The sequence below is a fragment of the Otolemur garnettii genome, unplaced genomic scaffold (assembly GCF_000181295.1).
Source record: "Otolemur garnettii isolate 467f Iridium unplaced genomic scaffold, OtoGar3 scaffold00005, whole genome shotgun sequence".
In the NCBI taxonomy this organism is placed as follows: Eukaryota; Metazoa; Chordata; class Mammalia; order Primates; family Galagidae; genus Otolemur; species Otolemur garnettii.
In genome coordinates, this window is record NW_003852400.1 from 41,648,298 (window position 1) to 41,673,485 (window position 25,188).

General features: G+C 42.0%; 1 pseudogene; it reads left to right on the forward strand.

The window, feature by feature from the left end:
* Positions 1 to 12,158: 12,158 nt before the first annotated feature.
* Positions 12,159 to 13,446, forward strand: LOC100946041 (annotated as a pseudogene).
* The last annotated feature ends 11,742 nt before the right edge of the window (positions 13,447 to 25,188 follow it).

Here is a 25,188-nt window from a genome sequence, read left to right on the forward strand (position 1 = left end):
CACTGGGAAAATTTTTGATTTATGTTTTGACTTATCTATTTCCATAAATAATTGAGTAAACTACAATGTTCATTCTTTTGGAGGAGATAAATATGTATAAGACATTATTCATATCCTAGATGAAATTTTAATCTAGTAAAGGAACTATGCACATAATTAACTGTGATACAAGGCAGTTTGTGCTGAGGACTATTAGAGGAAAAATTATAGATTCCTTTCGGGTCCAGTCCTCAGGGAGGGCTGATAAAGGAAGCTAAGTGGTAAAGCAGGAAAGACCTGTTCTCAGGTCCCTTCTAATAACTGTCCCAAATTTAAATATTTGGTATGTTTACCAGTATAGAGGATCATATAGTTTATCTGTATTTGCTTTTGTTTTGGTAAATTGTCTCAAAAATACGTTTTATGAGATGTGTTTAACTGCTCCGTCTGCCATTTCTTCTCTTTGCATTTTGAACACACCGTATTATTTACTTCTATGAACCTTGGACAGCAAAGCACAACTAATTAATAGAGGAAATAATTAGTAACACATTGGGTGATAGAGAAATTCTATCGCATTTTCTCTGCAATGACTTGACTTATTTAAATGTCAGTATTGAAAATGTCCAATGTTTGATCTCATTGATAAGAGCAGAAAATATTGATACTGTATGTTTTCGTTATAAATCACTACCCTATTGCCTTGTAGAATCTGCTAGTGGTGTTCTGTTTTGTTTTAACTCAGTTTCTTCCCAGTTTGAATGTCCAAAACCAAATCCAAATCTGGTTGACACTTAAACAATAGACTGTTACATTAGTCCAGAGTGAAATGAATCCCCACATGCACACAAGCTGGCCTGGCTGGCCTGCTTTACAGTTGACTGCCGACTTCACTTCTGATTATGTAAACACACATTGCAAAACAGCCCTGACGGGAACCTCATAACCTAAACATTATTCTCTGAGATGTAACTTGTTGTCTTTTATATAAAAGAAGAAATTAAATCAAAATTGTTTTGAAGAAAAACAAGTCTGGGATTTGTTTAATTGAATTTTTCTGGGAAATGTTATTGCCTGGTAGCACTGGTCCTCCAGACAGGAAGAAGCTGAGTTCCTTCTTTTGCAGGGTCAAACTTCTCAAGTGACTTCATGGTAGTGTCTCACATCAGGTCACAAGGGACCTGAAATGGCCATCCCTTAGGACAATATACTGTTGTGACTTCTCCCTCTAAGAAGATTCAGAATGAAAGCGATAGCAGATAAGTGTAGCCAGTTTCTGCCAAAGAGCTTGGTATCACAATTTTCCAGAGTCACTTAAGAAATAGAGTTCTAATTTTCTGCCTTCTCTAAGTAATATTTTCCCCCGTATCATTTTTTTTCTATTTCCCACTTCTGCAAAGATAAAATAAGTCTAAATATTTTTAAAAGATTAAAAACTTATCTATCCTCATTATTTATCTCAAGCCAGAAAATACAGGCCTGGGATGGGGATAGGAAAGAGCTCGTGTTCCAGATTTTTCTTCCGTTGTCTGTCTCTTGATTTCAATCGATCTGGTTATGTTTGGGCATAGCAGGCACTCGGTATACACTTGTAACTAGTCAGGATTCTACTTTAGTGGAAAACAACAGTTGATTGCTATTTTCTAGGAACCCATACAAGTGAGGCACCCTGACTTTAGCTTTTTTAGCAATAAGGTAAATGATCACAAACCACTCTGGACAGGGTGATGGCAGGAGTATCAAAAGACAGAGGGAGGAGTAATGAGGAAGAGTTCAGGCACCCTGTTTGGTATGTCAAGCTTTGAGTTTCTCTACTACTTTTAAGAACTATAACATTTACCAAACCTATGCTTTTGATTTTTAGAAGTCAACTTGGATTTAGCAAAATAGCACGGATCCCTATTTTGGGATCAAAATAGGACGTCTTTGTTTGGAGAGTTTTTACCTAAGCATGGGTCTGTCAGGCTATTACTTTTCTTTTTTATTTTTTTGGAGATAAAAAGGTAAAGAAGGCTTGGCGCCTGTGGCTCAAGCGGCTAAGGCGCCAGCCACATACACTTGAGCTGGCAGGTTCGAATCCAGCCTGGGCCCGCCAAACAACAATGAGGCTGCAACCAAAAAATAGCCAGGTGTTGTGGCAGGTGCCTGTAGTCCCAACTACTTGGGAGCAGAGGCAGGAGACTCGCTTGAGCCCAGGAGTTAGAGTTGCTGTGAGCTGTGATGCCTCGGCACTCTACCCAGGGGAACAGCTTGAGGCTCTGTCTCAAAAAAAAAAAAGTTAAAGAATACTGTTTAATTTTCAAAGTTATTAGTGTTAGTCTATCTTATGGATAAGGGACCTTTTAAGGGCTCTTCATGCAAAAAACAAGCTACCGAGAGCAACATCAGGGTAAGGCAACATCTATTCTGAAGCCATCTTGTCCTGGAAAAGATCTATTTTTTATACTATACCAAAGTGATATCAACTTTTAAGGATTAACCTGAAGAATTTTTTAGAAAATATAATTTCTGATGCTCCTTGAGGAAAGAAAACTCAAACGTGATTCAAACAAATGATCCCAATTACTCCTCAGTGCTATTTTCTAGTCCGTTTTTGCAGATAGAAAAAGCCCCATCCAATGCAGCACACTTTTACTGATTTTACTGGATTTTGCGATGCAAAGATAGAGCCATCTGTCCATGCTTCCAGAATTCTCTTCCCTGAACATGAAACTGATCATACTTCTCCTCTGTAAAATCTTCCCATGCCCCAGCAGAAACATGGGCCTCTGTAACAGAGGAAAAACTGCAAATAAACATGACGGGGGGAGTACAGCAAAGGCTGATACAGGCTGCATCGTGGATATACCTCAAAGCATTATGCTAAGTGAAAGAAGCCAGATGCAAAAGACAACATACTGGATGCTTCTATTTATGTGAAATGTTTAGAAAAGGCAACTTTACAGGACAGAAAGCAAAACAGTGTTCCTGGGACTGGAGGTGGGAGCAGAGATTAACCGTAAATGGGCATGGGGGAATGTTCCAGAACAGTGTTTTTCAACCTTTTCTATCTCATGGCACACAATAGTTAAACGTCCACAGCACCCTTAAATTTTGATCAAAAAAATAATAATATCTACTGTGCTTTGCACTTTGTAAGAAAATAATTTAATTAAAATAATTTAATTAATGACCTTTAAAATTTTTTGCAGCTCACCTAAGATCCTCTCATGGAACACCTGTGTGCCATGGCACACCAGTTAGAAATCACTATTCTCGGGTGCCAGAAATGTTCTAAAAGTGTAGTGTGGTGGTTACACGCTATGTACTAGCTTTGAATTGTACCTTTACATTGGCTGAATTTATGTAAGTTATCCCTCAAAGCTGTTAAAGAAAAAGGTTCAGTCCTACTATTAGGAAAAGTAGTATCTTTTGCTTTCTACTAGGCAAATGCTAAAAATGATAATGCCTTGACAAAGGTGTGGAAAACACACACTCACACACAGTGGTCGCTGCGCACATAGGCAGAGACTTCCTGTAGGTAACTCGGCAAATAGGAGATGAAGGCCTCAAAACACTCAAACTTTGACCCACTTCCAGAGGTACATCCTGATGAAATAACTGAACAGTGTGAACCTACACACACGTTCATCTCTTTACCATTATTATTTGCTATGGGAAAATTAGAAATAACTTAAGGTTTAACAGTAGGAGATAAAATGTGAAACATCCATCTCTTCGAATATTGTGTAGCTATTAAAAATGATGATGCAAATGTATGTATGTAGTGTCAAAAAGATATCTATAAGTATCTATAAATATGTACAGAATCAAAGACATCTGTTTATATGCATAGATAAAGGGCTGGAAGTTTAACAGCTATGAATGTTATCTCTGGGTGCTGCAACTGTTGGATGTTTCTTTTTCATTGTCTTTTGTATGTTCTGAAATTTTAATATGTATCATGTTTTATGAGGAAGAAGCAATAAAAGTTTTTTTCTTAAAATCTTTCATTGACTTCTCATCACTTAAAACTAATTATAAGGACCCCTTTGATATTAATAACAAAAATCCTTTATGCCTTCTTACAGTAGTTGTAGTGTTTATTCATTGATAAAAGTGGCAAAGAGCTACTACAACTTCTATGCCACTTTAGATGTAGCTTTGAAAATATTAAAGTGTCTACAGACATTTAAACAATTACACATTTCAGGCTTATTTATTCAGTGTACATGACAAAACCCTTTGAAGCCAGGCACAGTGGCTCACACCTGTAATCCTGGCACTCTGAAAGGCAAAGAGGGTGGATCTCTTGAGCTCAGGATCAGCCTGAGCAAACGGTGAGACTGGTCTCTACTAAAAATAGAAAAACTTCTGGGCATTGTGGCAAGCACCTGTAGTCCCAGCTACTCAGGAGGCTGAGGCAAGAGGATCACTTGAGCCCTAGAGTTTGAGGTTGGTGTGAGCAACCCAGGGAGACAGAGTGAGACTGTCTCAAAATAAATAAATACATAAAATAAAAACCCTTTGAAACAACTTTGTGGCCTGCAGGTTTGGAAGGACTAAACTGAAAGAATAAATTGTTTAGCTTCCTATCCATGGCCTTTTTTATTGCAGTCTTCATACCTATCCAATTGCACTCCATGCCCATTCACAGGGAATTACTTGTTCCCTGACTGGCCCTGCTCCTTTATTTCGGCTGCTTTCGTATATGATAAGCTCAGGCCTGGCACTTCCTTTTTCCTTGGTATCTTTCTAGACTGTGCCTGGAAAACACCCTTCTTACCTGCCTCCCAGATAGTTTTAATGTTCTCCCGCTCTGTGCCTTCCATCATTTTATGTGTGCTTCTATCATACCATTTATCACATTGTAATGTAATTACTGACTTGTGTATGTTTTCCCAACTTAATCTTGTTGGAACTTGATCTTTATACCTGTGGGGTTAGCACAATGCAACAGAAGAGGCATTTGCAGTAAATTTCACTTGAATGAATGCCCAGAAAAAGACCCAATCCTCATGCTTAATGGCTCACAGGCAAGTTAGGGAGATAGATACACCTCCAGTGTAGAATTAGTCCTATAATAAAAGATCTGAATTGCTTCCCAAAGTCGGGTCCATTTGAATTAGACTCATTTTATAATAAGTTGAAAAAGAAGAAAGGAAGAAAAGCTTTGAGGTCATTCTACAGAAAAATAGGGATGACTCACCACCACTCAGCTGAACCTCAGCTCCCCAGCTGTCCTCACCCCTCCATCTTCCCTTTGCTCTCAGCTCATTGTCAAAAGTCACTGACAATAAATCCTTTGTTAGGACGTTGAATTGGCACTCTACTGTCCTGGCAAAGAGTCTGCTTACCTGACCAGATACATGTTTGGGTGCTAAGAAGTGCTAGATGAAGCATGGAAGAACCGGTTTCTAGTCCTGGCTTTGTCATAGACGAGCTGAATAGACTGGGCATGTGACACATCACTTAACTTCTTGATCCTCGGTCTCTTCTTTGGCATAATAGAGGCGGTTATAATAATGACAGTACCGCTCTTACCTAACTCATACAGTGGTTTAAAAGAATTTAGAGCATATTGTATGTACTTTACTGAAGTGATACACTGTTCCAATACTCAGTTTTAGGCCAGACCACCTGTCCTGAGTGGCCTCCTAGCTTAAAAAGAGGAGCATGAAAGTGGGTTGGGCAAGGAAATCTTGTCTCCCGTGTACAGTCAGATCAGTAATGGTTTTCAAGTGGTAAAACCACTCAGGTGGTAAAACACGTCAAAATTATAGAAACACAATATATTGATGTCTTGTCTTTTCTTTGAGATGGAGTCTCACTCTGTTGCCCTGGAACTGAACTCACAGTATCTCTGAGGTGTGACTGTCATTATTATTATGCCTGCTGTGGCATCATAGCTCACAGCAACCTCAAACTCTTGGGCTCAAGTAATCCCCTTGCTTCAGCCTCCCTGATAGCTAGGACTACAGGTGCCTGCCACAACACTGGCCTAGTTTTTCTATTTTTAATAGAAACAGGATGTCTTGCTCAGGCTGGCCCCAAACTCCTAAGCTCACGTGATCCACCTACCTTGGCCTCCCTGAATGCTAGGATTACAGGTGTGAGCCACAGCACCCAACTTGATATCTCTAATTATATCACACAAATCAGGATTATTTAGTCCTAATTTTATTAGCAAAACTGTGATTCTCTTACATGTAGGGGGCACCTGTGGCTCAAAGGAGTAGGGTGCCTCCCCCATATACCGGAGGTGGAGGGTTCAAACCCAGCCCCAGCCAAAAACTGCAAAAAAAAAAAAATAATAATAATAATAAATAAATAAATAAAATGATCTTACATGTATGCAAATAAAAATCATGGAGGTATCCTACTTCTCAGATCTTTCTGCCACAATCTGAACCCAGAGTAGAGTTACCTGAGCTATTTACTCATTGTAGTAGTCAGAGTTTTCCAGAGAAACAGAACCAACAGGGTAAATGCATATATAGGTATAGTATGTACATGTGTGTATACAGCCACACCTTGGAGATAACTGAGTTCAGTTCCAGACCACGCCAATAAAATAAATATTGCAATAAAGTGAGTCTCATGAAATTGTTGGTTCCCCTGTGCACATAAAACTTATGTTTACACTATAGCCTGTTAAGCATGCTGTCTAAGAAAAAGTACATACCTTAATTTAAAAATACTTTATTGCTAAAAAATGCTAATAGACCCCTGAGCCTTCAGCGAGTTATAACTTTTTGCTGGAGGAGGGTCTTGCCTCAACATTGATGGCTACTGACTGGTCAGGGCAATGGTTGCTGACAAGTTGGCGTGGCTGTGGCAATTTCTTACAATAAGACAACAATGAAGTTTGCTGCATTGATTAACTCTCTTTCATGAAAAATTTCTCTGTAGCACGTGATGCTGTTCGATAGCATTTTACCCACAGTAGAACTTCCTTCAAAACTGTAGTAAAACCTCTCAAACCCTCAGCTTTATCAACTAAGTTTACAAAATATCCTAAATCGTTTGTTGCCATTTCAACAACGTTCAAAGCAAAGCATCTTTGCCAGGATAGTTTCCATCCCAAGCAACGACTTTCTTCATTCATCCGTAAGAAGACGATCCTCATCCATTCAAGTTTTATTATGAGATTACAGCAAGTCAGTCACATCTTCAGGCTCCACTTCTAATCCTAGTTCTATTAATATTTCTACCAATCTGTAGTTACTTTCTCCACTGAAGTCTTGAACCCCTCAAAGTCATGCAGGAGGGTTCCTATTCATTGATATTTTGACCTCCTCCCATGAACTTCCCATGTTCTTAATGGCGTTTGGGACGGCAACTCTTTTCCAGAGATTTTTAATTTACTTTGCCCTGATCCACCAGAGAAATCACAATCTATGGTAGCTATAGCCTTATGAAATATATCCCTTAAATAATAAGACTTGAAAGTTGAAATTACTCCGTGATCCAGGGGTTCCAGATGGATGTTGTATTAGAAGGCATGAAAACAACATTCGTATCACTTGGGTGACAAGGTGCATTATCAGTAAGGGGTAACATTTTGAAATGCATCTTTCTTCTAAGCAGTGGCTCTCCACTGCGAGCATATTCAGTAAACCCTACTATAATCAGATGAGCTGTCATCCAGGTTTTGTTTTTCCTTTATAGAGCACAGGAAGAGTAGATTTAGCATTATTCTTAAAGGTCCCAGGGTTTTTAGAATGGTAAATGAGCTTTGGCTTCAATTCAAAATCACCAGCTGCATTAGCCCCTAAGAGGAGTCAGCTTCTCCTTTGAAGATTTGACTTCTCTTCTCTAGCTGTGAAAGTGCTAAGCGGCATCTTCTTCCAACAGCAGGCTGTTAAACCTACATTGAAAATCTTTTCAGCGTAGCCTCCTTCATCACTTATCTTAGCTAGATCTGGGTAACTGTTGCAGCTTCTCCATCAGCGCTTGCTGATTCACCTTGCACTTGTACCGTGAAGACAGCTTCTTCCCTTAAACCGCATGAACTAAAAACTCTAGCCTGAAACTTTGCTTCTGTAGAGTCCTCACCTCGCTCAGCCTTCACGGACTTGAGAGAGTTGGGGCCTTGCTCTGTATTAGGCTTTGGCTTAAGAGAACGTTGAGGCTGATTTCATCTATTTAGGCCACTAAAACTGTCTACTTATCAACGATAAGATTTCAGCTTTCTTATCAGTTATGTAATTTCACTGGAATAGCACTTTAAATTTCTTTAGAGAATTCTTCCTTTGTACTCTCAGCTTGGCTAACTGGTGTCAGAGGCCCAGCTTGAAGCCTATGTCAGGTTTCCACATGCCTTCCTCCCTAAGCTTAGTCATTTCTGGCTTTTGATTTAAAGTGAGAGACACATGACTTTTCCTTTCACTTGAACACTTACAAGCCATTGCAGGGTTATTCATTTGGCCTAATTTCAGTATCGTATCTCTGGGAACAGGAGCCTGAGGAGAAGAAAGACAGGGAAATGACTGGTCGGTGGAGCACTCAGAACTTACACAACATTCATCAATTAAATTCACCATCTTTTACGGATGTGGATCATGGCACCCCAAAATAATTACAATAGTAACATCAAAGATCACTTATATGTCAACATAACAAGTGCGACAATAATGGAAAATGTGGTTCATGCTTAGAATCCTAGCACTCTGGGAGGCTGAGTCAGAAGGATCACATGAGGTCAGGAGTTCAAGGCCAGCCAGACCAAGAGTGCAGCCCTGTCTCTACCAAAAAAAAACAGAAAAATTACCCAGAGGTGCACCTCTTGTCCCAGCTACTTGGGAAGCTAAAGCAGGATGATCATTTAAGCCCAGGTATTTAAAGTTGTGGCAAGCTACCAAGGTGCCACTGTTCTCTAGCCTGGGCAACAGAATGAAACTCTGTCTCAAAAAAGAAAGAAAAAGTGACACAGAGACTCCAAATGAGAACATGTTGTTAAGCAATGTCTGCAAACCACAATGAAGCAAAGCACAATAAAATGAGCTGTGCCTCTGTGTGTGTGGAGAGAGAGAGAGAGAGAGAGAGAGATTTTAAGGAAGGGATTTATGCAGTTATAAGGGCTGACAAGTCCAAAAATCTGCAGGTAGACTGTCAGGCTAGAGAACTGGGGAAAAGCTGATGTTGAACTTGAGTGCAAAGGCAATCTTCAGACAAAATTCTCTTTTCCTGGGGGGATTTCAGGCTTTTTCTTAAGGACTCTAACTGATTGGATGAGACCAGCTACGATAGAGGATAATCTGGTTTACTTAAAGTCTACAGATTTAAATGTTCATTTTATCTAAAAAAGTACCTTCACAGTAATATCCAGACATGTTTAGCCAAATATCTGGGTACAATGGCTTATGTAAGTTGACATAGAATTCACCATCGCACAACTTACAAACCATAGCAGTAGGTTAGAAATGATTTCCCTTCCTTTCCATATCAATTATCCAGGAATTCCCTGAGGATATGAATGTCCAAGGGTGATGGTGTACATGCCATGTTCAGGGAAAAGCATTGTATGATGGCAGGGTCAGCAGGTAGCATCTCAAAAGCACTAATGGGTGAGACCCACTGAACCAGCCAGCCCTGGAACCTGGAATGGATCCTCGTCAGGCCATTGCTGAAGCATAGCGGCAAATACTGCCCTCACATGTGGCCAGAGAGCTGCTGGGCCCTCGCTTCCCATCCACTGGGCATCTCCCAGGCTTCCAAAAGGAAACATCAGGTCAAGGTTAGGTGACAACTCTCCTGTGGAGTGCTCAGAGCCTCTTGTCTTTTTCCTCTCTCCCAGAAGCCCATCTCTTCCCACTTTGAGATTTCCCCAAACGCAGTATGGCAGTTCTCACTCACTTTCTTGCCTCTGAGAATTACACCAAAGTTCTACCTGGATTTGCCAGACAAGCTTTTTTTTTCTTCCTTTCTTTCTTTTTTTTTTGGATCCTTAGTCTCAGGAGATTGTTTCCATGGCTTTTCCATTTATATGCTTACTTTCTATCAATTCTATTTTTTTCTTTTTGTCTCCTAGCACTAGCTGGCATAGAAACATTAGCAGATATCAAAAGTTTACAAAAGTTTCCTTGGGATAATGTTATGTAATATGGCAGTAATTTCTATGTATCATTTTATTTTTATTACTATGTAGTAGGAAAAGACCACCACTCTTCATTTTAGCCCTGGACATGCGGCTTGAAAAGACCAACGTGGGTTAATCTACTTACCTCTCTCCCTTGTCCAACCAGCACCCCCTTCTGCAAGGCTCTCTCAGGAACTTGGGGTAACCAGGTAGGAGGAGGAAGGAAATGCTTCACCCACACATACCCCGTAGAGTCTCTAAAACATAGCCACAGTTGTTCAGATACTTCTTGATTTTCACAAGAGGATTAAAGCAGATATTTAATTTAAATTACAGATAATAGGCGGAGTGCAAATGCCAACGTTTCTCACACCTGTAATTCCAGGGCTGTGGGAAGCTGAGGTAGGAGAATTGCCTGAGGCCAGGAGTTCAAGGTCAGCTTAGCCAACATAGCAAGACCCTGTTTCTACAAAAAATAAAAAAAAATTAGCTAAGTGTGGTGGTATGTACCTGTAGTCCTAGCCACTCAGGAGACTGAGGTGGGAGTATGGCTTCAGCCTAAGAATTTGAGGCTATAGCGATCTATCTTTATGCCACTGCCCTTCCACCTGGGTGACAGAGCAAAACTCTGTCCCTAAAAGAAAAAAAAAAATCTAAATCTTGACAAAATATACTAAATGAATCCAAAGACCACCTGTGAACCAGAGAACTAGTGACTCCTTACCCCATTTTACTCTAAAAACCTACCTATGTAAGCAATGTGTGCCAATTATAAAATAGGAGAGAAGAAAAACTAGAAAATTCAGAAAAGCAGTAAGAGAAAACACCTAATTTCATCATCAGATTAACATTTTAGTGTTCAGAAAGAATAATAAATTGAATAATTGAAACACAATTCTTTTGGCATAAAATTATTTCCCCAAGTATTTAATATTTTTCAAATGATGGCATTACTATACTATTTGAATAATTTATTTAATCAATCCTTTCTTGTTGGACACCTTTCAGCTTTGTTATGATTTTTATTATAAACCCTTGCAAACATATTTTTTACTATATCCACATGAAAAATTCAGATTAGTAGAATTGATAGGTCAATGCCTATCAATATCATTAAAGCTTTAGATAAATATGACCCAACTGTCTTCTTGAAAGTTATACTCATCTGTACCCCCACCATCAGTATATGAGTGCCTATTTAAAACAGAATAGGCTTAAAAGGGTATCTTTCTGTTTCAGCTTGCTCTTCAATTATAAATGAGATTGTTCTCTTTCTTTTTCACATTTGCTGATCATTTTGAGGTTTCCTTTGTTTATTGTGCACAGGCCAAACCTAAATTATCTCAGAATCCAGAGAATCCTGATTGGAAATCTTGGTGGAGGTATATTTCTATTGTTTTTCTAAGTGTCTTTAAAATAGTTCTCTTGGTTCCTTTGTTTCTGGTGACTTTTTGTCTAGTAGCTGGAGCATGAATCATGCTCCATCATTCATCACATGTAGCCTGCTGCAAATACTGTTTTAGTTTACAGATTTAACTCAATGGGATGCTCTGAGAACAAAGCTAAGATTTGGAGAGGTTCCAGCAGTTCTCCACCCTTACCAATTTCACTCACTCTCAGTCCGGTGCTGGGAGCAGTCAAACCACCCGACACAGCATTCCCCAACTGTCTGAAAATTGCCCGTTGTTACTCACTCATCTCTCCCACTCTAAGTGTTTTGATTATTCTTTTATTCCTAACGCCTACATCTTGTCAGACATAGATGGGCACTCAGGAAGGATTTGTTGATGGAATGAATAAAATTTGTGATAAGAAGAAAGAGTCCATTGTAAACAATCAAACTGCAAGCAAAATAGAAGAAATTATGGATGAATGTTTCTCTCTACTCCGCATATATACAAACTATCTTAAGTTTCAGAGCCATGGAGGAAATCACATGGAAAAAGAGCTGTAGATTTGACTGCCTAAAAATGTTAAACTCTAGAGATCCAAAAAATCACAAACTAAATTAAAAGAGGTCAACTCCGCCCACAGGGGGCGGGGAAGGAAGATGGCGGCGCCCAGCAGCAGGTGAGGAGAGAGGGCACGGGGTTCCCGGGGACCGCGGGACTCACGCGCTATGGCCGCATCCCCGCACGCTCTCTCCTCACGCCTCCTGACAGGCTGGGCGGGAGGATGTGTCTGGTATCTTGAAAGAAGAACCATCCAGGAATCCCCTCACAAGTTCATGCATCTTTTTAGGAATGCCAATAAGCGGTGGATTACATTTCAGCACTTTAATTTTCTCAAACGCATGTATGTCACACAACTGAACAGAAGCCTCAACCAGCAAGTTAAACCAAAGCCAGAACCACTGGCATCTCTTTTCCTTGAAAAGACATCTTCAGGTCAAGCTAAGCCTGAAATACATGAGATGAGACCTCTTTCATCCCTCAATGTATCTTTGTCCAGAAAGCCACATGAAAGGGAACTAATGGAAGTAGAGTCAGCCTCAATCGTTGAAGGCTCAGCAAATATGGGGAAAGAGACCACAGATGACAAGCAGTGGAAAGAGATGAAGCTGTGTGTGGATGATCTTCCAGGAATTCTGGCTCGACTGTCCAAAATCAAGCTCACAGCTCTAGTTGTGAGCACCACCTCAGCTGGATTTGCATTGGCCCCAGGCCCTTTTGACTGGCCCTGTTTCCTGCTTACTTCTGTCGGGACGGGCCTCGCATCCTGTGCTGCCAACTCCGTCGATCAGTTTTTTGACGTGCCATTTGACTCAAACATGAATAGGACAAAGAACAGAGCTCTGGTTCGTGGACAGATCAGCCCACTGCTAGCTGTGTCCTTTGCCACTTGTTGTGCTGTTCCAGGAGTCGCCCTTCTGACCTGGGGGGTGAATCCACTCACAGGAGCATTGGGGGGTCTTCAACGTTTTCCTTTACACCTGCTGTTACGCACCACTGAAGAGGATCAGCATTGCCAACACGTGGGTCGGGGCCGTGGTTGGGGCCATCCCACCGGTCATGGGTTGGACAGCAGCCACTGGCAGCCTGGATGCTGGAGCCTTTCTTCTGGGAGGAATCCTCTACTCCTGGCAGTTTCCGCATTTCAACGCCCTGAGCTGGGGCCTGCGCGAGGACTACTCCCGGGGCGGCTACTGCATGATGTCGGTCACCCACCCGGCACTGTGCCGGCGCGTGGCCGCGCCCATGCTGGACGTCACCACGTGGACCTTCCCTGTCATCTCCCTCCCCATCACCCTGTACATCTCCTACCTCGGCTTCCGCTTCTAAGTGGACGCAGACCGCAGCAGCTCGAGGAAACTGTTCGTCTGCAGCCTGTGGCACCTGCCACTGCTGCTGCTGTTCATGCTGACCTGCAAGCAAGGGGTTGGGCCCGACGGCGCGGCCACCATCTGAGGCACCGGCGTGCAGGCCGCACAGGTCTTCTGTGAAGAGCTCGAGAAGGACTCGGTGGGTTTAGTACAAGATGGTAAAATAATTTGGTGCTCAGTGATCACTGGACAATTATTTTAAATGATATACAGTATGCCCTCCAAATACAAAATGGGTTGGCCCAATTAATGACTATAAAGAAAGACTATTTTTCCCTTTGGAAAAAAAAAGAAAAAAAAGAGAAGGTCAAACTGGGAATATATTTGCTACATATGTGATGTCATTATGGAAATAAGTAAAGGGAGAAACCTAAGATAGTTCAGTACAAAAATGAGAGGAAAAAAAACATGAAACAAACAATTCATGATAAAGTATGAAAGATTTATGGCTATAATATAAGAAAGCCCATTTTCTGCTAGGCGTGGTAGCTCATGCCTGTAATTCTAGCACTCTGGGAGGCTGCGGTGGGTAGATGGCTTGAACTCAGGAATTCAAGACCAGCCTGAGCAAGAGTGAGACCCTGTCTCTACTAAAAATAGAAAAACTATCCAGGCCTTGTGGCAGGCACCTGTAGTCTCAGCTACTTGGGAGTCTGAGGCAAGAGGACCCCTTGAACCCAAGAGTTTGAGGTTGCTGTAAGCTATGACACCACAGCACTCTACCAAGGGGAAAAGAAAAGAAAACTCATTTTCCAAAATCTGTTATTAACATAAAGAAAAAAATAATTATAGTATTCATTGTTGACCAGGGCACAATGAATTGGCACACTCTTTTCTAGATCTTCAAAGCCAAATTTTTAAATCTCCAAAGCTAGACATTGACTCAGTTTTTTAATCTGCATTTTAGCATTTAGACCTTACCTGAGGAGCAGAACATAACAAAATCCTCAGTGTCACTAGAACGATGGCTTAGGAGTAGGAAAGAATTGAAACTATAGGATCTGGTGGTGCCTGTAGTTCAAGCAGCTAAGATGCCAGCCACATACACCAGACCTGGAGGGTTCAAATCCAGCCCTGGCCTGCCAAACAATGACAACTACAACCAAAAAATAGTTAGGCATTGTGGCAGGTGCCTGTAGTCCCAGCTACTCGGGAAGCTGAGACAAGAGAATCGCTTAAGCCCAGGAGTTTGAGGTTGCTGTGAGCTGTGATGCCACAGCACTCTACCCAGGGCTAAAGTTTGAGGTTCTGTTTCAAAAAAAGAAAAGAAAACTATAGGATTATCTGGTGGCTCACACCTATAATTCTAGCACTTTGGGAGGCTGAGGTGGGAGGATCCCTCAAGGTCAGGAGTTTGAGACCAGCTTAAGCAAGACTGAGACCCCATCTTAACAAAAAATAGAAAAGTTAGTTGGGAGTGATAGGAGGCACCTGTATTCCCAGCTACTCAGAAGGTTTAGGCAGGAGGATCGCTTGAACCCAGGCGTGGGAGACTGCGGTGAGCTAAAATGACAGCACTGTACTCCAGCCTGGGCAGTGGAGAGAAACCTGCTTCAAAAGAGAAAAAGATAATAGATTAACATTAAAATGTTATTCTACATTAATATTAAAATATTATTCTATTAAAGTAGGTAGATAGCAAATATATTTTATTCATTTGAGGTGAGGTGTTTCTACATCTAGTCTAGTCACCAATGCCTTCAATCAAAGGATCCTCAATGACTACAGACAATCATGAATTTAGTTGTATTATTAGTACTGCTTTTTCCTGGCTACAGGTTTCTCAGAGGCACAGAGAAAAAGAAACATCAACTTTAATCATGTATAGCCATGTAACACAAATACAAATTTACTGTTTAAAAAATCTTTCCCCACTCTTTAAAAAAAACCCATCAATTTATTCTCTCTGAGCAGATTTTGATAGAGATTTTATCATTAATGTGGGCCTCAAAACAGAGACTTACAAACCATGTCAGTTTCAGAATGCTTTCTTTTTTTTTTTTTTGACTTGCTAATCACAAACCACAATGTGAATTTCGGCAAAAGCAGGGTGCCATGTCACAAAACATTAGTCTGGCTTCAGAGTCTCTCTATGTTCCCTGCTGGGAGGACAGATTTTTGTTGTTGTTGTTGAACCAGGACCATAATTTGCATCTGGTAGGACAATGGGCCATATTCTCCTCTTCTGTCCACACAGAGCTACATTGACAACAGCGGGAGATAAGAGGTGAAATTTGGCTCAGCCAGTGCTAACTCAGCCTGATTTTAAAAAGTAAAACGATCCAGTTAACATCTACTGCAGAGCAAAGCAGCTAGTAGATTTGAAAGTTTCCTTTGAAATTTCCTGACATTTTCCTTTGAAATTTCCACCTTAGTGTATGAAGTAATTCCAGACTCTAATGAGCTTCAGAGGCCTCTCTGACTGTAGAAAGGACCCAGCACCACTGTCTGTATTGGATCCAGCACTTTCTGTGGCAGAAGACAATTTATTGCTATGCTCTACAGCCTGGCCTTCCCTCTGTGTTCTCTGTATTCTCTTCAGCTTTCAGAAGCCTTTTCTAATATTCTCCTTGCTTCAAAGTGACCCTGAAGGATGAGTCAAAAGTTCCATACCTGCTCTCCACATGGGGAAGTGGGGTGTCCAGAAAGGTGAAGCGAATTTCCTACTCTCATCTCACAACAAGGAACTCGGGGTTCTCAAGTGGTTATGGAAATTGTGTCAAAATGGAAATGAAACTTCTGCTTCCATGGGTTATCTTTTTTCCATTTTTTTAAAAAAATGAAATCCTTTCCATTTCATCAGTTTCCAGGGGACTGGTTTTATGAGATGTGTAAATGTGGAATCCCTTCTCATTGGAACCATTTTCTTCAGGACCTGCCAATCACTGAATTCTGAAGGGCCTCTCATTATACCTCTTCTCCCTCTCACAAGCACAGCCCTCTTGTGCTGAGCAGATAATTGTTGATAAACTTCACCAGTTAATAGCGAAGGTTTAGGGACTGATCCGTCTAATTGCTGGCTCTGGAGTATGCTGTTTTTGAAAGCCAGGCATTCAGGTATTTTTTCTTGGTAAAGCTGTTTAAACATCTTTACCCTCCGAGTTGCCTTATTTAATTTTAAATTCCAAGATGTTTTCTTCATGGCTCAGCGCCTGTGGCTCAAGTGGCTACGGTGCCAGCCACATACACCGGAGCTGGCAGGTTCAAGCCCAGCCAGGGCCTGCCAAACAACAGTGACAACTACAACCAAAAAATAGCTGGGTGTTGTGTTGGGCACCTGTAGTCCCAGCTACTAGGGAGGCTGAGGCAAGAGAATTGCTTAAGCCCAAGAGTTGGAGGTTGCTGTGAGCTATGATGCTATAGCACTCTACCAAGGGTGACAAAGTGAGACGCTGTCTCAAAAAAAAGATGTTTACATAATTTGAGTTGGGAAAGCAGATTTAACTTAGATGAAACAGAAAAAGTGGAGGAGTTCACTGGTATTGTGAATTAAAAAGAATGATTCCATTTTTTAAAAGCACAGAATTCTTGAGCTCTGTAACGTACTTCTCTTCTCATAGAATGAAGTTAAAAGGAATCTTGAGGATTTTTCAGCCAAATCTCCACATCTTAGAGATGAACACACTGAATTCAAATAAGTTGTGAATTCTTAGAGCTATTTCTTTATCTATATGTATAAAGTTACCTTACTCATGGAAACAACCCTTTAGACAAATCAATAAAGGGGGGCAAGGTGAGAACTGGGGTAAGAGCCCCAAAACTCCATGAAGGAACAGGACTAGTTAAAAATAATGATAATGACTAGCCACTGTCCCCCTGTTTGCGTCTCTGTAATTACTAGTGTAGAGCCACACAGCCAGTGGTCATAAAGATTCTTAGCTTTCTCCATAGATAACATCACCTCTTCAAAACCCAGGGGTAGTTTCTGAGAGATTTTCTGGGTCCCACATTCCAGTGGATTGGCTGACCCACCCAGACCAGTGGCTCACATCAAGAAATTGATTCATCTGGAATTGTGGCACCACCCCTCCCAGGAACTAAAGCAATACAGATGTTGGTTTCTACACCTCTACAATTTTGCCCCAAACATAGCAAACCCAATTGCCTAAACCTCTTCATGCCAAACTACCCTTAAAAACCCTGTCTCTCAAATTGTCCAGGAGGCAGATTTGAGGAATTCTTCCCATTTTCCTACTTAGTGATCTGGGAATTAAACCCTTTCTCTAATGGGAGAAAAAAAGTGAATATGTTTGGGCAGTAACAGCATTTTTTTTAAGAGATGGGGTCTTGCTGTGATGCCCAGCTTGATGTGCAGTAGTTATTCATAGGCATGATCAAAGTTCATTGCAGCCTCAAACTCCTAAGATTAAGTGATCCTACTGCCTCAGCATCTGAAGTACAAGTGCATAGCACCATACCTAGCTTTTACCTCATTCGTTTTAAAAGCTACCTAACATTCTGTAGAAATGTACATTTATTTAGCCACTTTTTTGTTGTTGTTGTTACTGTTGCAGTATGGCCATGGCTGGGCTCGAACCTGCCACCGTCAACATATGGGACCGGTGCCCTACCTCCTGAGCCACAGGCAACTTTTCTTTTATGAATATTTTGGTTATTTCCAGTTTTTTGCTATTATAAACAATGCTGCCATAAATAACCTGTACTTGGATCAAAGTTCAATGTGTGAATATTTTTATAAGATAGTTATCAGAAGGGAAGTCAAAATTTTACCAGAAATAGCCCTCTTATGAGATTGTGCCTGTGGCTGCACATCCTTGCCAACACTGTCTTTTAAATACAGTAGAGCTTCTGTTAAGTTGACCACCCAAGGAACTGTAACAAACTGGTCAACATACAGAGGTGGTCAATAAAGGATCTAAGTCTACTGTACTGATATGCACATGTGGTGCATGTCCAGTCTATGAAAATTAGGTCAACTTCAGGAAGCATTCAACATAGGGAGGTGGTCAGCTATGAAGGTTCTACTGTAATTGTGGTCTTTTACATTTAGCTCTTTATGTGAAATTTACTCTTGAGTATTGACATGTGTAAGGGCCAAACATTTTGTTTTTAGGAGGAGCAGAGCACCAGGTGTAAGAAGAATAAGGAAGGCAGCTAAAGCAACCACCAGTGTATTTACATAATCCATTCTCCAGGTGAACAGACCAGCCCCCTGTGACCACCTAAGGCGGCTAGTTTGTGACTATTCATTGTTATAGTAGAGTTGCATCATATATGCATTAGGAGATTTAACTATTACAGGCTTTTAACCTTCTCAGAGCCAAATACAAGCAATTTATAGACATATTAAGAGGGCTTTGAGTAAGTTTGCCTACAGTGATTTTTATCTTCCATGTTGACAATAGAACCTAGATAGCGGCCCAACAAATATACCCAAGATATGATTACAGCATGATGTCTCCTAAGGGTTTCATTGTGTCCCTCACCCACAACCTCCAAGGATCTTATCAAAATATTCTTTCCAATCGTATTTATGCACATCTAGTATATTCCTAAAAGGAATCTGAAAATATTATTTCCTCCACTTCACAGGATTGGCGTCTTCCACTGATCTTTTTTTCCTCTGCATCCCTTAGGATTGGTACTTAGCTGACCTAATCCATAATCCATAATCAACCTTTCTCCCTGAGCTTCAGCATTCTTCTAAACACAGTGTTCTGGATAGCCACTATCAACTGATAAGAGTTTGCAGAGGTGAAATCAGTTTCTGGTCTAGGTCCTGTTAGTAAATGTCCCTCCCATAGTATGCAGTTGCGAGAGATTTTTGTCTTGAGTAAATGTATTTTATTACCCGATGTCTATCAGTGCCCTAGCCCATAGATGTAAGACAAGGATTATTGGAGGTGGTCTGGCTACTCATGGGAAAGTAAAATGTGGCTTTCTTTGGAGAAGGCTCTTTCTCCATTAAAGAACTGAGATGAGTCATAGGTCTTTCTCCTTTCTATAAAAGGTCAAAGCCAATGATATAATTTCAAATCAAGAGTCCAGAGATTGCAGAAGGAAGATATAACAGATGATTTTAGTGCCCCACTGTATCTCATAGACACTCACTATATCTTAAAAGCAGGTGGCTTCTGTGAGTCAGCTAAGGACTTGGCTCAGGAGCTCACATGGCTTATGGATAGCGCAGATAGAAAATGCTAGATTACTCATGCTTCAGGAACAGAATTAAACTAATAACAGGTGGGAATTGTGGCACAACACTCCAGTGGTATAACTCTGCGGTTTCCCTGGAGTCTTCCCTTGGCCCCAGCGGTAACCATGTCATGAATTCATCCTCCCTAATCAATGCATCTTCCCTGTCACACTCTCCCTCCCTCTACCAGGACACCCTTCCCAGTAACCTACTTGTACTCCAATCCTTGTCTCAAAATCTACATATTTCTGGGAGAACCTAACCCAAAGCAAGAGGGAATACCGCCTTTTTAGTGGGAGGTAACTTTCCAGTATTGATACTATACGAGCTAACAAGCATTTTAAGGACCCACATGTAAACAATAAAAAACTTTAATTCTCTCTGTAAATAGATACAAAGACTCCTTGGAACAGGGTGAAGGGGGGTAGTATCTGTTCTGGAAAAGCAAGGGAGCTACAAAAGGGTGGGGATGAACCTCAGGCAAAGAATCCCTATCCTACCTGACATCTCCTAGCTGAAGTGTGAGGGCCTGGGATTGCAAAGAGAATTCCCAGGCTGCCTGTGCCATGAGCCCCACAAGAGCCTGGGGCCTGGAAGAGAAGATCCAGTCTCCAGCAGCAGGCACTGCACCTCAGGCAGCAATGATAAATAAAGATGAACTGACATTTTTTCCATTAAAAAATAAATTATAAATACTGTATATTTTTTCTTTGGGGAAACAGTTACTTTAGGATTGCTAAATGTGATTGATGAAAAGGCTATCATTGTTCTTAGGTTTTATCTCTTTAAAATTTTGTTTAAATAGTCATATTTTTATGAAATGCTATTAATAAGAGATGCTCTTTTTATATATAATATTCTTATTTAGAAGGATTAAAAGCTGCCAACCATTTTCCCCCCTTTTGTGAGAAGTGGATCATGAAATCCTACACTCTGGGAGCCCCTGATCCCAAAACCACGTGGACACACCCTTACAACTGGCCACATTATTCAGGCAGGGTGTGACCGGTCTCTGGCAGCGCAGGCCAGCCTAATGAATATGCTTTCTCATGGACTGTTTTTCTGGGCCCAGCTGGCTAATCCCTGTCCCCTCATGCCCAGTGCCTGTCCCTGTCCATCAGGGCTTCTCCAGGAAATTTCTTTCTTCTTCTTTTTCTTTTTTTAGAGACAAGAGTCTCACTTTATCGCCCTCGGTAGAGTGCCAAGGTGTCACAGTTCACAGCAACCTCCAACTCCTGGGTTTAAGCGGTTCTCTTGCCTCAGCCTCCAGAGTACCTGGGACTACAAGTGCCCGCCAGCATGCCCAGCTATTTTTTTGTTGCAGTTTGGCCGGGGCCAGGTTCAAACCTGCCACCCTCGGTATATGGGGCCAGCACCCTACCCACTGAGCCACAGGCACCGCCCTCTCCAGGAAATTTCTAAGCTTGTAGCAGACACTTGCTTCACTGTGCCTAATCCTCCCTCAGGACCTAGATGTAAGGCAGAACAGACCAGCTCAAGTGCTCAGACCAGTCACCTGATCTTCTAATGCCCCCTTCGGGGACTTCCTTTGAAAAGACTCTGCCTTAACCATAAAGGCAATGTTTGTTGTTGACGCTGCTGCTTTCACTCCTTTGAGATCAGAATTTCACCCCCTAATGAGGAGTTAGTACAAGGTATCAACTCACTCCAATCTCTCAACATCATCTGTCCAATAATAAAGAGCCTTTGCTTTTCTGCATAAAGATGAAATTCAAGCCCATTCATGATTTAAAAGACCCCATTAGTAACAAATAAGGAACACAATTTTGGACAAAGTAGAAAGTGAAAGTGGCTATGCTGAGAATGTTCTCACAAAAAGAGATACTAAAAGAATGACCAGTCACCTCACTTCCTTAAAGAACTTGAGTATAAGTGCTAAAAATGAGCTCAATCACCTATTTTCTGGGCTCTATGAAAATGCATTAAATGGGGGCAGCTTTTGAGCCAGGCACAGTGGCTCACACCTGTAATCCCAGAATTTGGGAGGCTGAGGCGAGTAGATGGCCTGAGCTCACAGGTTCGAGACCAGCCTGAGCCAGAGCAAGACCTCATCACTAAAAATAGACAGGTATTGTGGTGGGCGCCTATGGTCCCAGCTACTTGGGAGGCTGAAGCAAGAGAATAGCTTAAACCCAGGAGTTTGAGGTTGCTATGAGCTATGATGCCCTGGCACTGTGCAGAGGGTGACAAAATGAGACTGTCTCAAGAAAATGGGGGGAGCAGTTTTTAAATCTAGATGAGATGGGGGAGCACTGTGCCCCTAGAAAAGCACCCGTTTTCCATACTTGCAATTTCATAGCACATCTCTAGTCTAGGGGGCAGTGTAACCAGAAGGCACACAGGACAAGGAGTCCAGAGACCCAGATCCAAGGTCGTGGAACTGAGATTGCAGGTGAATTAGTAGAGTTTGCTGGGGCTGCTGGAACTGAGGACACAAACCAAGTGACTTAAACAAAAATTGACTGTCGCATCATTATAGAGGCTTGAAGTACAAAATCAAGGTATGGGCAGAGTTGGTTCCCTCAGAAGGATGTGGAGAAGAATCTGTTCCAGGCCTATGTCTTTGCCTTCTAGACGGCCACCTTCACACTCATGTGTGTCTCTGTGTCCAAGTTTCCCCTGCTCTTAGAGACAGCAGTCCCATTGGATAACAGCCCACCCCAAACACCTCATTTTAACTTGATTACCTCTGCTAAGATTCTATCCCCAAATAAGGTCACATACTGAGGTACCAGATACCAGGACTTCAATATACGAATTTTGGGGAAACACAATTCAACCCATAACATGAGGCAAGCTCCCTGGCTTTGGTTGAAGGCTTAGAGAATATTGGCTTTAATACTCCTCAAGTGCTCTTTCAATCCCAGTGTGCCAAGATTTACTCAGTCCCTTTGAAGCTGCCAAACCTGGCCCTGCTATCCAAGGGGCTATAAATATAAGAATTTTCCTTCCAGGGCCCTGCCAGCCAGTCCTGGAGGGTGGGAAATGAGCAGGGAAATGCGGTGAGGGTGGAGTTTTCCTTCAACCTTTTGTCATTTGCACGAGTTCTATCATCGGACAAACACTCAGGGTGTGGCGAATTGGGGGTCCTGACATCCTAAAGCAAATAAGCAAATGACATTTGTTCTTTTCCAAATCCGAAGTTTTATGTGCTCCAACTATAGATGACAAAATAGTTCCCGGAGAGCTGCAGTGTTTTGTTCTTCCTGCCAATTCATTAGCAACAGAACAGTTGCTGGGCTGCAATCCAGCCGGCTGACAGCGGTTCTCCGGGAAAAGAAGGACAGAACCAGCTCTCTGTGCAGCCAACAAGGGTCAGCAGGGCTCAGATGTACTGACACGCTGGCAAAAAAAAAAAAAAAAAGGAAAGGAAAAAGAAGGAAAGAGAAAAGAAAGTTAGGAAAGTTTATCGAACTGGGGTCACCCAGTTTCTTCATGGGACTCAGGAAGGTAGGAAGGAGGAGCCCCTGGGCATGGTGATAACATAAATTAGCGTCTGGCCAGCATCATCTTCCGTGAGAATTTAGAAAAATTGGGGTTTGCTTACCTATAAATAAAAACCACCGGTTTTAGAAACCTAAAACTAAGAGTGTGTGAGCAAACAGAAACCTATATAAGGAAGCAGAGCTGGGCTGTAGTTACGGGAGGCCCCGGAACAGCCCACTTCCTTTCTTTGTGCCTTTTTTATTCATCTCTAAATGTGGAGATGGTAATATGATTGCACTCTTCTCAACTTAAAAATACTTTTCTTCTGAATCACCTGACAAGTCTTTTTTCCCTCTGCACAGTGCTCAGATCCAGGAAGAGATCTTGAAGAGCCACTTTGTCAGTCTGGTGGAACTTGCTGGAAGCTTTCTGCATTCCACGTGCTGAATGCAGTCAGTCCACAGCTCAGTCACTGGCCCTGACCATCCTCCTGTCTGAAGGATGCGCCAAGGTCCTCTATTAGCAGCTTCTTGGGCTTTTTTCCATGCAATTTCTCCGTCCCTACTTTTGGACTTTCCTCCCAGCTCCTGTGATATTAAAGAGCGAGCTTTGGACACTGGTTTATGGCTTTTGAAAGTCTGGGTATTACATGAGTATGTCCACGTCTCACTTTCTGTTTCTGCCACGTGCAGCAGCGCAAGGGAGGGGAAAGAGCCACTCCTATGGCCCCACTCCCAGCTTCTTGGAGGCCAAATGTGTGCCTGATGGAGCAGGCATGTTCCTGGCTTCTCCATGGCTGAACAAAGCTCTCTGCATGCAGAAAACCGGGATACCAATAAGCTCATCATGAAAGGAACATCTGGAGTTAGTGAGTTGATACTGCAACAACTTACTGCAATTCAACCGCACTTCTCAACTAGGTTACCCCTGACTTGCGTGCCTCCAACTGTTTTGTTTCCCTGTCTCTCCCCATCTATACTCTCAGATACTAATTCTTGACTCCTTCCAGGGAAACAAGGCTCTTGGATACTAAACCTGGCCCTTTAGAAATCTTATCTATTTATTTATTCATCTACTCATTCATTCATTCGAAGGCAAGAATGAGCTGTCTACCATCTATCAAGCTCAGAGAAATGCGAGGCAGGAACTCCCGGTCCCCTGTCTCCTCTGACTTCCGAGGGCTTCTGGACTTGGCTTTTGCCTCTGACTTTTTGAACTTACAATACCCAGGCTTCCTTTTCAAGGAAGAATTTGACTTCCTTGCTGATACAGAGCATGAATATCTGCCAAATCCTTGTTCTCAACCAGACTTCCAGTTCTGATTTTGCCTCATCCTTCCTGTTTCTGCCAGAAGCCCAGCATGACTGCCTCTTTGCCTGGAGTTTCCACTTGAGTTAGAGAGCTCTGTCTACCCAGGGAAGGTCATATCCATCCTATTTGTTTCCTCTTGGGTCCACCCAGAGCCTGGCCACCAGTGGACTGTGACAGAGTTCTCAGAGCTGGTGTGTCTGAGAGCTCATCTATGACAAATGAAAGTGGGGATCCAAGGGCAACATTTCGTTGTTTCCCTTCTCAACCAACGGAGTCTGACTGCACGGTCAGAGTAGTGTGTGGTGACAGCAACCCTGCCAGGCCCTGGGAGGCCAGGTCTGCCCAGTACAAGTTCCCCAGCCACCAGTGCTGCTTTGCCTTCTGTGGGGGTGGGAGGAGGGAGGCAATGGTTACCGTGTAGTGACGTGCCAAGGAAGGCAAGTGGGCACTGGGCACAGCATATCTAAGAGGCTGTCATACCCATACAGTATTCCTCTCAAAAGTGCTTAACCTGAATCTAGTTGTGAGACAATAATCGGACATTCAATAGACACACACAAAAAAGACCGTTGGCCTGGACTCTCTTCGAAATCATCCATGTCAGACATGGCAACCAAACACAACATGTGATCCTTGATTGGATCCTGGATTGAAAAAAATACAGCCGTAACAGATCTGACAGGGACAATTACGGATGTGCTTGTGGGTGTGGGTGTGTTGAAAGAGAAAGAAACATGTGCAAAATGCTAAATGTTAGTAAATCGCCTTGAAAGGTACATGGCTATTGGTTGTACTGCCTTCTCCACTTTGCCTTGGGTTTAAAATTGTTTAAAATAACAACTTTAGAACTCTACGCTAGTCCAGTGATGGGTGACGAGGCAGTAAGATGGGAGGAAATGGCATGAGCACACT